Here is a 13,254-nt window from a genome sequence, read left to right on the forward strand (position 1 = left end):
TCTCAAAAAATATTCCTCGACTTGTTAGTGGCTCTGGCTGCATGACCTTTGCCCCTCTTCCCACCTCATTCTCAAACCAGTAAGAAAGATTAGTAGACACTTAACCTCATTACTTCTGTACACCTACCTACAGCTAATGTAGCCATATAGCAAAAATGTGAGTGAGGAGAGATGAAATATTTTTAATCAGTCTTTAGACAAAATAGTCAATATTCAGCTTCTCATCTTAGGGATTATTTTTCATTATTATGATGCCTAAAGATTTTTCTAAGAGCTCCTGTAGGAGGATGGAATTAATATTATTAACAATGTAATTCATTCTGAGTGAAAGATTTGATGTCTCCACAGTAACAGTTAATATCACTGAGTTACTAAAGAAAAATAATGCAACATAAAATATTTTTTTTCATTTTTGATTCGTTAAGCATTATAATATTTTCACTCTTCCATGCTCCATAACATAGTTAGCCTTTCTATAAGGAAGAATAAATTCTCAAAGTGTATTCAGTCACTGACCTAAACAATACTGTAAGAAAAAAGTAGTAATAGCTTTGGGGAAATTTTTACTTAGGTGGTGGTACCTGGGGCAGGAACTTTAACCCCTTATACAGCAAAAGCTTATCTCCCCATAACATATGGCTAGGTTAGGCTGCAATGATTTGTCATGTGATGAATTATCTCACCTGAGAACCTCCTTAGCTGGCAAAACACATCCTGGCTTGAATTGTGAGAAAGTAAAACCTAAAACTAGTAATTGCAGAACACAATCATTTTTGCAACTATAAAAGACTACTATGATTTTCATGAAATCAGAAATCTCTTATACATTCTCTGAGTGTGTGGAGAGTTCTCGATGTTAAGATGTTGGCAATGAGTTACTTCCCTGGGACTGAGAGAATCTGGGAGAGTCTCTGCCCATCACTGTCATTCCTTGGTAAGTGACATTGACTCCTAATCTATACTATTTCTCTGCTAGCTGTAACATAAGGTACCTTTACTAATATTATCGTGAACTGTATTTTTTATCTACTAGGAGCTCCTTTGTGTTATCCTGTGTAGTAGTAATCTGTTTAAGTTTTATGTCTGTTTCCTTGGCCTATTCAAATAAATAATTCATGTTGGAGTAAGCCTGGTTGGTCACTATTAAGAACTTGCCAGCAGGTGGGAGTTTTGGGGTGCTGGCTGCCTCAGTAAAGATTCTGCCCACTTCCAGAAACCTGGAAAGGCAGGGATTTATCTAAGCTCTCCCGTCTCCATTTGTTACAGTACCAAAGATGCATTTCAGTCTAGGCAGAACTGAATGTGTTTTTAACAACCAGTATGTGGGACATGAATTACTGACTAGGATGGTAGTCACAAACAAAATTACAAAGATGCAATTATTAAAATGAATAGACTTGGTCTTAAGGAGTTATGCAGTAAGGATTATAGAGCATGAAATCTCCTGACTGCTCAACAGGAGATCTTTTTAGATAGCCATTGTGTCATACTAATGTTAGTAAAGGGCTGATAAATAATTCGTCTCATTACCTGCACTGTAAAGTGGGAATGTGGATGATGCAGTTGTCAGGCAGTGCAAACATGAGGGTTATCTAGTATAACCTAGAGTATAGTCCTGAGATTCATTAACCTTCTTAATTATTTTAGTAACTAGATAAATGCTGAGTGTTTTTTTGGTTTGTTTGTTGTTGGGTTTTTTAATTGTGAATATAGGATTTAAGATATCTTAGCATCAAAGTATATTTTTTGTTGTTGGAAATTTTAGTAATTCAGATAAAAGAAACAGTCATAGATGAGAAACAAAGAGCAAAAATACTATATTTGTAATGAACTTGTTAAAAATACTTAGCAAAATAAAAAATGCAAATATTTATGCAAGGTAAATATAATCATATATGTATAAATGGGAAGATCATTGTGACTTATTTGTGATGTCAAGCTTTACAAAAATTTCAAGGTTTTAAAATTACTAAATTTATAACTTAAACCTAGTTAACAGATTGTATAATTTAAAACTGTTGACATTATAACAAGGATTTAATAAGCACTGGCTGTAGGCTCTTAGATGTAGAATTGATTCAGATTCCAGTTGAAACTCGGCTAAAAATTTCCTTTTAGGACACTGCATTAAATTATATTTTTATCTAATACTACTTGAACAATAAGAGAAAATGCAGTTTTTTCTTTAGATAATTTTATAATGTGTTAGCAATTTTGGAAATCTTTAAATTATAATTATATTTAAAATGCTTCTAGTAGGGCACAACTGTAAAATAAACTTTAATGCTCACTTTACCAACTCATAAGGGTTGTCTTTTACTGCCACCTCCTCTTAATCCACTAGTTGTCTTCCTCACTCACAACAGCAATTAATTCCTGCAGTATGTAAATACACATACAAAAAACTGTTCACCTTTGGACAGTATTTGATATATGTATTTCAAATTCAAACTTTACCCTTTTTTACAGACTCCACATGCATTAGCTCTCTTCTCAGTGCTTATCTTTTCTCTCATGCAGTTATACCGCTTTTTTGCCAGCTTTCAAAAGCAAGTTACAAGCTCCCTCTCCACGGTGTGTTTGCAATATGCTGCAGCTGTTCTGACTAAAGCTGTTGCTGAAGTGAAGTGAGAAATGAGACCATGACAGAGGATCAGACATTCCTTGAATCCTTTTAACCATGCCTTTGAATTTGTAAGGGAAATCAATACTAAACAACTGAACCTGAAATCAATTAAAGCAAAAGGGAAAAAAAAAACCCAACCCCCAAATGAGGAAGAGGACATGGAACAATCTTAAATGAATAATTTGATTAAATAATATCTTTTTTACTACTCGTTGGTCTCTATGCTTTGTATCAGCATTATTCCTTACTTTTTCAATTGTGGAATCACACCCAAGAAAACTTTGTGCATTGGTTGCAATTAACCATAAAGCATGAGATAACAATGAAAAATATATGTTCAGCATTCTTTTATTTATAGACTGATGTACTGGGGTTTTTTTTAACAATAATGAATGAACAATTTTTTCAATCTATTAGGAATATAAAAATACTGAGTATGTTTGTAGAGATATCAATAAGTAATACTCAACAGTATAAAATTGAATTTTGACACAGGTAATCATATTATTATAATTCATCTGAAGGGCAAAACACCAGTTCAAAATTCTCAAAAAGTAATTTAGTGAAGGTCATTAATCAGATAGCTACTTCAAGCAGAATGATGGAGGCACATTTCTGTTAAATCTGAGCACTGAATTAAAAGTAATCTACACAAGTGATTCATGCTCACATGACTTCAACTAATATCATATGAGCTCAACTGATATATATTCAAATTAAATAAGTGTCAAATCATAATTACCTACCAATGCAGACTTGCTTCAGACTTAGGAAATAAAGTATTTAACTATCTATGCACATATCTCTGTATGATTGACTAGCTTCTATAATAATTTTTAGTTTGTGTTTGCCCTTTGTGCTTTATAATTTATTTATTTCAGTGCAACCTTTTTACCCTGTTTGATTCTGCAGTTATTCAAATAAGTCCCCCGTGTGTATGTATGTTTATTCTCTATTCCAAAATTCATTTTTATGCCCTTAATTCTTACTTAGATCATTCTGGTTAACTACTATATTCTATGCGGACACCATGACATGTTGAAGGTTTATGACCAAGTTAAGCATTTACCTTTGTACACGTACACACATGGGCACAAATATATAAAGACAGGAATCTATATCCTAAATAACTGTGAACACTGCTGAAGTTTTGGACAGAAGACTCTAGATAAGCTACATGTGATTCTGGATATTTGTGTAAGATGCAATACAGATGCCTCAGTGTGATGTTTGTTCTTCATGAGGAGGTAACATGCCTGAAGGACATTTCCTTTAGTGTTCTAGAAGGAACAGGGAATAAATTAAATTCTTGCTACATAGATAATTTTTGAAATAATGATTAATAGTATCCAGTTCATAATCTCTACACTGACAGATATTTTCATATAAAGATAATAAAGAACTTTAAAGCTGTCCACTTATTTAGGGCCATTTATAATAAGATGCATTCAATTAAGTTCTACTTCATGTACTCCTGAATTATTGGGAGCAGCTGAGGTAACCTAGAGAAGTGGCAGTACAAAACATAACCAGTGCAAGTTCTTTCAGCTAATTCTCAGACTGTTCCATAAGCACAGAGTGGTGTATGTAGAAACACTGACTATAATAAAATCAGAAGTTAAAATTCTGGATTTTTCAGAATATATTCCAGAGCTAAGGCTCCACTGTGTGATATTTAACTGGCAATATCACCATCTGAAGGCCCAATTTCAAATTAACATTAAAACATTAAAACATATCCTAGCCATCCTTGTACATCTGAATTCACAGACATTCATCACTCATCAATGGACATTAGTCGAGACTGACATGAAAAAAATGTATCAAAAAAGCAAAATAAGGAAATTTTTGCCGTGGTTTCCATAGGATGGCACATGAAGACATCCTACTGCTATAAACTATGTCAATCAAATGTTCTGTCTTCATAAACAAGGAGAAAATAATGTATTAAAAAGTAATTAATTGATTGATTCCTCAATTTTCATAATCATATTTAAAGACCATTCTGTTGTGTACCACAGTTATAATTTTTTTAAAAAATTTCAGTACTGTCTGGACAACTTCTTTTAAGTTCTTCTCAAGCAGCATTATTAAAATCTACTCTTTGGAAACAAGTATTTGGAAACAATTTTGCATAAACTCACAAACTCCGTCTAGCACTTCACCTGGGAAAGCTGAGAAAACAAGAAGGGGTAGAAGTTTAATGTCTTGCTTACAGCTTTACAGATTTTTTTTTTTCCTTGACTGTCTGGAAATAAACGATTGGATATAAATAGTGGAAAGAATATTAAATAAAACATAAGGAGGATTAGAAGGACAGTGGAAGGATAAAAAGTAAGCCTGGATCTTTTTAAAACCTGAAATAATCTTCTCTGAGACTTTACGACTCTTTTGCTTGGTTTTGGAATGAATGATGAAACTGAACAGTAACAATTGCGTATGTGCAGAATCAGATTTTGTTCTCCAGGATGTTCATGATTGCCTTTAGCAAGAAAAGAAGAGTTGCTATACAATAACAGATGTTGAAATAAGGGTCAGTGTAAGAAGAACATAACATAGAATAAAATAAGATAGAATTCAAAATTTTAGAAGAGATCAACAATGAAATAGACAAATTATTTTGTCAGGTGAACCACTAAACTACCATTGAAGGATTTGATATCTGCATCACCCATGCTGAACGGTAGCATAATTATAAAAATAAATATAAAAACTATCTAAATGCTACTACATCAACTGTAAGTTTCTACCATCAAATAATAAGAAAATAAATCCCTAAAACAAGTCAAAAGAAAAGAAAGTTTTCTTTTTTGAGAATTTTTATCCTTGACAATTTTCAGATAAAACAAAACAACACCACTTGAAATTGCAACATATTAAGAGTTCCTGATTGAAACATATACTTGGTATATTTAAGTACCATTGGGAATTATTTTTTCATTTGTATGATATAAAAACTATGATGCATTTGTCAAAGGCATTGTGTTTTTTTTTTTCTCCTTTCAAATATTCTTTTTCAGTAAAAACACAAACAGTATATTTAGTAGTACATCTGCTAATAAAAAATAATTTAAACCCATTAGAACAAAAGTAATAATGAGATGTTTAGATTAAAGAACTTCATATAACTTTGATTGGAACAATTTTTATATGATTTAATAAGACAATAATAAAGTTTCTTGTCAATAAAAAATAAAAATAATAAATAAAAATGCTAAACAGCTGGTGATTAAGAAACAATAATGAAAATCACAAATAATTCTCTCACCACACAGAAACCTCAGTATTAGCAGATCTTTTAAGAGAACATTGATATATCTAATTTTGTTCATGAAAGGTGTTGCAAGGTATTGCGCTGAGAATAACTCATTAATTAATGAGTTTTATACATTAAAAAAGAAAGAAATACTATTATTGTCAGGATCTAGTCACAGGAACTGTCAATGACAATGGAAGTGTCTCTGTTTCATCTCTACCCTCCTGGCTTTCAATTACGATCAAACAAAGTCTGCATTACTATACTTCCCTTTTCTTCAGAGCTCAGTCATTATTTTAAAATCCTCATATTACCATTATGTTATGCATATTTAATAATTCAGGACACGTTTGGAAACTTTTCATCAAAATGCTATGGTTAAAGGTGGCTTTATCTCACAGTAAGCACTTCTGCCAGAAGAACCCAAAATTTACCAAGTTCCAGTTCACATGGGGAAGAGTTAGGTTCTTCAATGGTCAGTTTCAAATAGTAATTTATATCTACTTTAAAATAATCTTCATTATCATCAAAGAAGAGGAATTTCCATTTATTTCTGCTTTGTCTCAGTGGTTCCTTATTCTATTTCTTGTTTGAACCATAAACAATTAAAAATAAAACTTTGACTTCCTAAAAGTAACAGTAATTCATATTAACCTGCGGTGTCCCAGGAAGTTTTTGATAATGTAAGCATGGAAGTAATTTGGAAGGATATTAAGACACCATGCATGAAGAGCCACATAAATATGATGACCAGAGTAACAGAAAATAAGATAAATTATAGAGTGCAAGATCACTGCCCTTGGGGAATAAGAACAAATTATGCTACAAACCTACTAATTGCAACTGACTAGTGTAAAAACATTCTGTTTTTTCCATCATCTTATGATAGGGTAAAAATTATTAATAATTCAGTAATGAAGTGGCAAATGTTATCTCAGAATATATTAAATATAAATATTAAATATATTATATATCAGAATATATAATATGGCTGGAGCATTCCAGCCATAGCCTGTAGCACAGGACACCAGAAAATTCTTTATCAGAAAATTGTTCACTTTATCTTAAATAGTTCTGATGAGATCTTATCCATATAAGAATTAAATAAATTAAATTTTTTAAAAAGTAGATGTATATGTGCCGTACATGTGTATGGACCAGGAAAATTTGGTATGATCATGGAATAAAAAAGGTACTGCAGAGAAGGTAAAATTTTTGTCTTATACAGTCAAATGGTATGGTTCTTAAATATGGAGAGAAGAAGAAGGAAAGGAGGAAGCACAACCTGAGGTTAAAGAATAAATGAGTGGATGTTAGTATATATCAACCAGAAATAAGAAGATTTATTAAAAATAAAATACTGATAGCAGCTTGTCAATATTAGCACCAAGACAAAAAAAAAAACCAAAAACCAAAACTCAAGATATTATTTTTAAGATTTATCTAAATCATTGTATAAGAGGAGTTTAATGACTGAACTTGAAAACATTTCAAGTCTTTTAAAATCCTGTTTGGAAAAAAAAAAAAAAAGCATAAAAATCCAACAACCAAAACCACACTCCAATACAAATTTCTGGAAGAAAAAAATAAAACCATGACTTAGAACTACTTGGATTGTTAGTTTTAAAACAAAGGGGAAGCCAGCTCAAACAGAGCCTAAAGAGGACACCTGCCATCTTGGAGCATCCTGTGCTTTTCATGTTACTTTTGCTTTTGACAATGACAGTAAGGGCCATCATTATCCTAGACTCATCACTCTGTATACAACCTGGTTTGAAGAAACTTGTGTCTGTACAAATTCTCTGCCACTGTGCTCTCCACCTTACTCTTACTTTTGTATTTCTCTCTCTATCCCTTTCATTTTTCAGTTTTGAGTGGCCTAATCAAGAAAGTGTCTCAACAGTGAAAAACAATAAGGGACTAAACATTTACAGAAACATCTGATGCACTTTACTGCCACAGGTTTAGCACATTTTTAATCTGATTAAGAGAGCAGATGCTGTTCTATGTTTTTTCAGCAATGAGATAATCCAATAACAAAAATAGAAAGCTTGCAAATATTTGGTACTCTTCATTTTTCAATTGCACAAATTTGCTGTTATTTCTTCTGTGATGTTTAAAAATGTCTATGCATGATAAAAAATATGTTTTTCCCTGCATGAGAAAAAGTAGATTACATCTCTCATCATCAACAGAAACATAAGTAGGGGTTTTTTTGGTACAACATAATATACCTGAAGAAAAATGGAAACTGTGATTCCTGGTATATGCAATATTAGCAACTTTGTTTTCCTAAATGTTTAAACTTACTCATTACATATTGTCTTTCTATAATCAAATTAAATGGGATTGTCAGAATAACACTACCAGCAGTAATAGAGTATAAACTCCCAAAGCACATTAGCTGTTCAATATTATAAGAACTCACAAGCACTTAATTTTTCTCAGCTTTTTCTGAGCCCAGAAAACTCTGAAAATGGCCTTTCTCAGTAAAGCAAACCAACATGGTCAATTAGTAACGTAGACTCAGGGCAAAACTATCCAAGAACTTAGAGCAGTACTTGTTTTATTTCCAGAAGTCTGTTGAATTGTTAAACTTCAGTAATACCTGTTAACATGCCCAAATACTACCATGTAAAGACAACTAGACATAATAATAGGGCATTAGTTATACAAGTGATGGTTTTTCGGGTGGAAATAACCTGATTGCTTTCTTTATAAACAGAACAAGAGGAAAATATCCTACATATCACTTAAAACATTACCCTGTAAAAAAATTAAATCTATTTTTGTTTATTTGTATAGGCCTGCCAAAGATACAGTTATATATGAAGTGTGCATGAAGACATGGTCAGAATCACGGATAGGAAAGAAATAACAGTGATTGTCCTGAGCACATCTCACCTTCAAGGATTTCAGCTGGCTGAATCCAAATGGAATCTAGATTATGTCCTTCACTGGTAGAAGTTATCATGAAAAAAGCTGTAAGGTTGCCCCTCCTTTCCTCAGGACCAGTTTTTAAATATTCTGAAGCATGATCAATGCCCTTACTAGCAAGAAGCTTTGGTGTGGGCTTAGAATGCTAGAAACAGGATCCAGTGTGCAGACAATAGTCAGGATCAGCCCTGGTGTGATGCTGGTCTGTGATGGTGACATTCATCCAAGGTCAAGTTAATCAGTGGGACAAGATCAAAACTGAGAAGATATAACCAGGGCAGACATAAATACAACCAGCTGAATTTCTTTGTTTAGGCAAAATCCTGGAAGTGGGATTAGGAACTTGATGTTGGGCAGAAATTTGGAGACACGAACAAAGATCAGGAGATGAATGAACAGGATAAACAAAAGTTTATGTATAGGCTGAAACAGGAAAATTTGAAGATGTTGTCAATGCACTCTACACAGAGATACTTTTTTCTTGCCATGGTAAGTAAAGAATGCAATCTAATATTTAGCTGTTTAGATTACCTACTGCTTCATCAATAACTAGCCACTGGGAGAATGCCTGCTAGTATCAGTGACAACATCAATATCAATATAAATAAATAGTCCCTTGATTTCAGATAAATATAATTCTATATTACCCCTTCAGATATTAATTCGTAGGCAGAAGAAAGGTTAGTGAGATCAGGCAGAAGACAGAACAATTAACTCCTTTTTTTTTTTAGCAGTATTGGCAAGGTTAATGAGCTAAAAGAAATATGAAAATGAGTGAAATAATGAAGCCAATCTTTAATTTCAGTAAACAGCTGCCATTCAAGGTTACAGAGTTTAAAGGATTTTTATCCATTTATCAGTTTTAGACTTTTCTTGTAGTTGTTATGGTTTCTGTATATTTTGCTCTGCAAACTCTTACTGCAATAGGTTAGTACTTGGAAATTTTCCGATATGTTAGATAATAGTTTTGAAGTTCATTTTAACAGTGAATGCTTTTACAACCTACGCTTACCCAGTTTGATGTAATCCTGTTTACTGCAGAGGTTCTTTAAAAACTCAGATTGATCATGAATAGAAGAGTGATGAGTAAAATGTATGAGGATCTATTTTTGTAAAAAACTGTAACAGCGCAGTTATTTGGATTAAGAAATATGAAAAGTAATTTCTCTTCCTGATAGGATTGAAGGTGTTTCAAATTTATGGGCTTTTTATGTGCAATGTGAAGCATTTGATCAGCTGCTGACAATTTGAGCACATATCTTTTACAGCTACCACTTTGTTGAGTTACTGTAAAGCATAAATAATATACTGGCCTTAGCCTTTGTCAACTTGATTTCCCAAAGACTGTGGTCAATACACTTGTTACACTTAAAATAGCCACCAAAACTTCTTAGGCAATGGAAGAGATGAATGATTTGGTGGTCTTTGGGAGATGCCAGTAGTATACATTGGACTGGCAAGGGCAGGTGGGTTGCTAACTTAGCTCTTTGAGATAAGGTGCTAGCATTACACCAGGAAAGGTGAACAGCAGATACGTGTCCCCAGTGAGTTAACTGGAAGGGTAAGGTACTTCAAGTAAAGAATCCTTAATTGCCAATGTCCTTTATCCTAAGCTGAGATAATTAGGAAATTTTAAAGAATAGCTTATTACTTCCATACATATTTGTGGAAGTAATATATCTTTTTCTGTACAGACAGAAACAGCACAAGAAAAGAAAGCATCAAACTTAATTACAAGAAACATCTACCTGAAATTTTGCTCCTGCAAAAGCAACCTGAAAAGCAAGTGAATAATAATATAATCATGCTGTGTTCATATATAATATTTATATAACTGTATAATAATACCTGTGGGTATTAGGATAGACAACAATTTGTTTGACCACACCATCTTTTAAAATTTCTTTTTTTTACACAGATAATGATAGTGCTGATTTTTTGTGTAATTCTAGAACATGAGTCTGAATTATTCAAGGGTCCAGAATTTAGGTCATCCTCTTACTCGTAATATTCAGGTCAATAGGTCACTATTTAGTATTTAGTATTTCCTGCAACAGTTTTTCCCCTCCACCTCACCTTTTTTTTTTTTTAATGAAAGGGATAATTGTCACAGTAAATTCAAATATGGTGAACATCCCTTTTACTGTACTTGCTTCAACTACTCAGTCAACATGCTGCTCAATACCTATTTTTCACTTTATCTGTTAGGCTTCAGAGGTGCATATATGCTTATATTCTGCTAAATAACAGAAATTACCAAGTTGTATCAAGAGTATGAACAAATCCATCTGAGGTGCCTAAAATAAGTAGAGTGTATAGCAAAAATCATTAGAATTGATACAAGTATCTTCAACAACCTATGATATACAAGAACTTAAATCTCACTTAAAAATTATTGTTATTTATGGACTTATGAAAATCATAAATCATTAATGTAGTACTTTAGTTTCATACTCTAATTAGAAGGAAATTTTAAAATAGTGTTTTCTTTTTTGATGTGTTCAAAACCAGGCTTACAATCACATTTATCCATTCTTCAAGTAAACTCTGGGTTTCACTTTCCCATACTGCACAGAGCATAAAACAGTTTACAAGCAAAGAGGGTCTCGGATTTGATCATCAACCATAGAAAGAGAATCAAATTAGAGAATAATTATCAAAAGGTCCAAAAACGATTCTTATTGGGAATCAGATTGAAATTTACACAGCTACCACAAGAGAAATATAACTTTTTTTTCAAATCAAGGGAATCAGACATATTTCTTATTAAAAATAAATTGGTGTGTGATTCCATAATACTATTATTAATTTCACTTCTTGCTATGACATTTTGGCTATATTTGTTCTGTCTTGCAGAATAAGCCTATTTCATGGAATGAGCAAATACATTTTTCTCTTTATTTTCTGTTGTTTTCCTAGTAACATAACTCCAGATTCAAGGAAATGTGGTTTCTTTAATCTTTCTGGCTAATGAAATGAAAGTATTCAATATGCCTATTACTGTTCTCACATCTATCACAATTTTATATTAAGATATTCTTTTTTTTTTCCTCAAGCAACTACAGAATTTCCCTAAATATATCATTCTAGTTATTTACTTACCAGCCTAATATAATGTCAGACCAATTTCACATCTAAATCTGTTATCCAACATCATTTGCAGTCTAATCTTTACAAGCGTGATAAGGAAAATTCAGTTTCCCAGACCTTATATGTTTGAGCTTTCAAAGTTTTACAAAAATGATTCCTACTCTATTGAATTTGATTTTCTGAGAGCCAAAATAAGTACAAATCTAGTTGTATAACAGAAATAGTTATTCCAATTTTAGGTCGATTTTTCCATATCCCACATATTAACTAAGGCTTGAAAATCACCAAAGCACACAAGGAATTGTTCAAGCTGTATATATTGGCTGCAAATTTTGATTCCTTGAATATTTTGCTCTCAAATACCTTACATACTTCCCCTTTGCAATTTAATATTTATCCCTATTTTTTTTTCACTCAGACCTTTGAAAAATGTGAAATAAAATCCTCCAGAAGACAAACAGCAATAGACAATAATAACCAAGCATTTTCTGGTGTAAGGCATGTTAATAGTACAAGTAGCTTTTTTTAACCATGGCTGATGTTTCATTGGCAGAAATCAGTCACTAGGTCCAAATTTCAGTAGCAAATAGAAGAAAAATCACTAACCTTCTCTTCATGGATCTTTTGATCATTTTGCCAATATGTGTGCTAAAAGATGAAGAAGAAAAATGTTCATAGGAAACCCTCTGGCCTGCTGATGTAGGAATCAAAATCATTTGCCCTCTGTGGTTTCACTGGCAAATTGATCTGCAGTAACTCTCATAGGTTTGACACAAGTTTTCTTTTTTGCAAGGCACATGTCTCTCCAGAGCCCACTGCACTCTGCTATTGAAAAAATTTTGCTATCCCTACAAATGCCATGAGAGTACAAGATTTTGATTTCTTTTGCCATTAAAAGCAGAACATGCTTTTTGTGAGCTCCACAGTTTCAAGAAGTGAGAATGAACAGGTGAAGAAAAATTGGGAGAGGAAAAGACCCCTATTGTTTGCCTTTCTAGACACAGCCAGATACAGCAAACTCTACATTGCAGGACACAGCTGAGCCAATGCACAAAGTTGGTTGCTGCTATGAGAGGAATACTCAGAGCTTACAACCACCATATCTAGTACTACAAAAAATCACTAGAATTTTCTTAGAAGTTTTCTCTTCAAGGGACATGAACTATTAAAATGTATAAGCAGGCATCTCCAAATATTTATGGATAGCACCTCAACCCCACAGGACCTAGAAAACATTGTGATTCCTCATGAGGAATAGAGGAATATCACACATGAAAAGCTAAATAATCCATGTAACAATTGTATTTTTGCATGTTACTTAATACAAAATAATATGCAAAATATG

The 13,254-nt window shown here is 32.7% G+C and overlaps 1 long non-coding RNA gene across 1 annotated transcript in view; it reads left to right on the top strand.

Annotated features, from left to right (window-relative positions):
* Positions 1–805: 805 nt before the first annotated feature.
* Positions 806–13,254, top strand: part of LOC135296023 (uncharacterized) — a 49,548-nt gene continuing 37,099 nt past the window's right edge. The window contains exon 1 of the long non-coding RNA XR_010358071.1: positions 806–934. This is a non-coding gene — a long non-coding RNA (uncharacterized LOC135296023). The remainder of the gene's footprint in view (positions 935–13,254) is intronic.

This window comes from Passer domesticus, chromosome 3 (assembly GCF_036417665.1).
Source record: "Passer domesticus isolate bPasDom1 chromosome 3, bPasDom1.hap1, whole genome shotgun sequence".
Classification (NCBI taxonomy): domain Eukaryota; kingdom Metazoa; phylum Chordata; class Aves; order Passeriformes; family Passeridae; genus Passer; species Passer domesticus.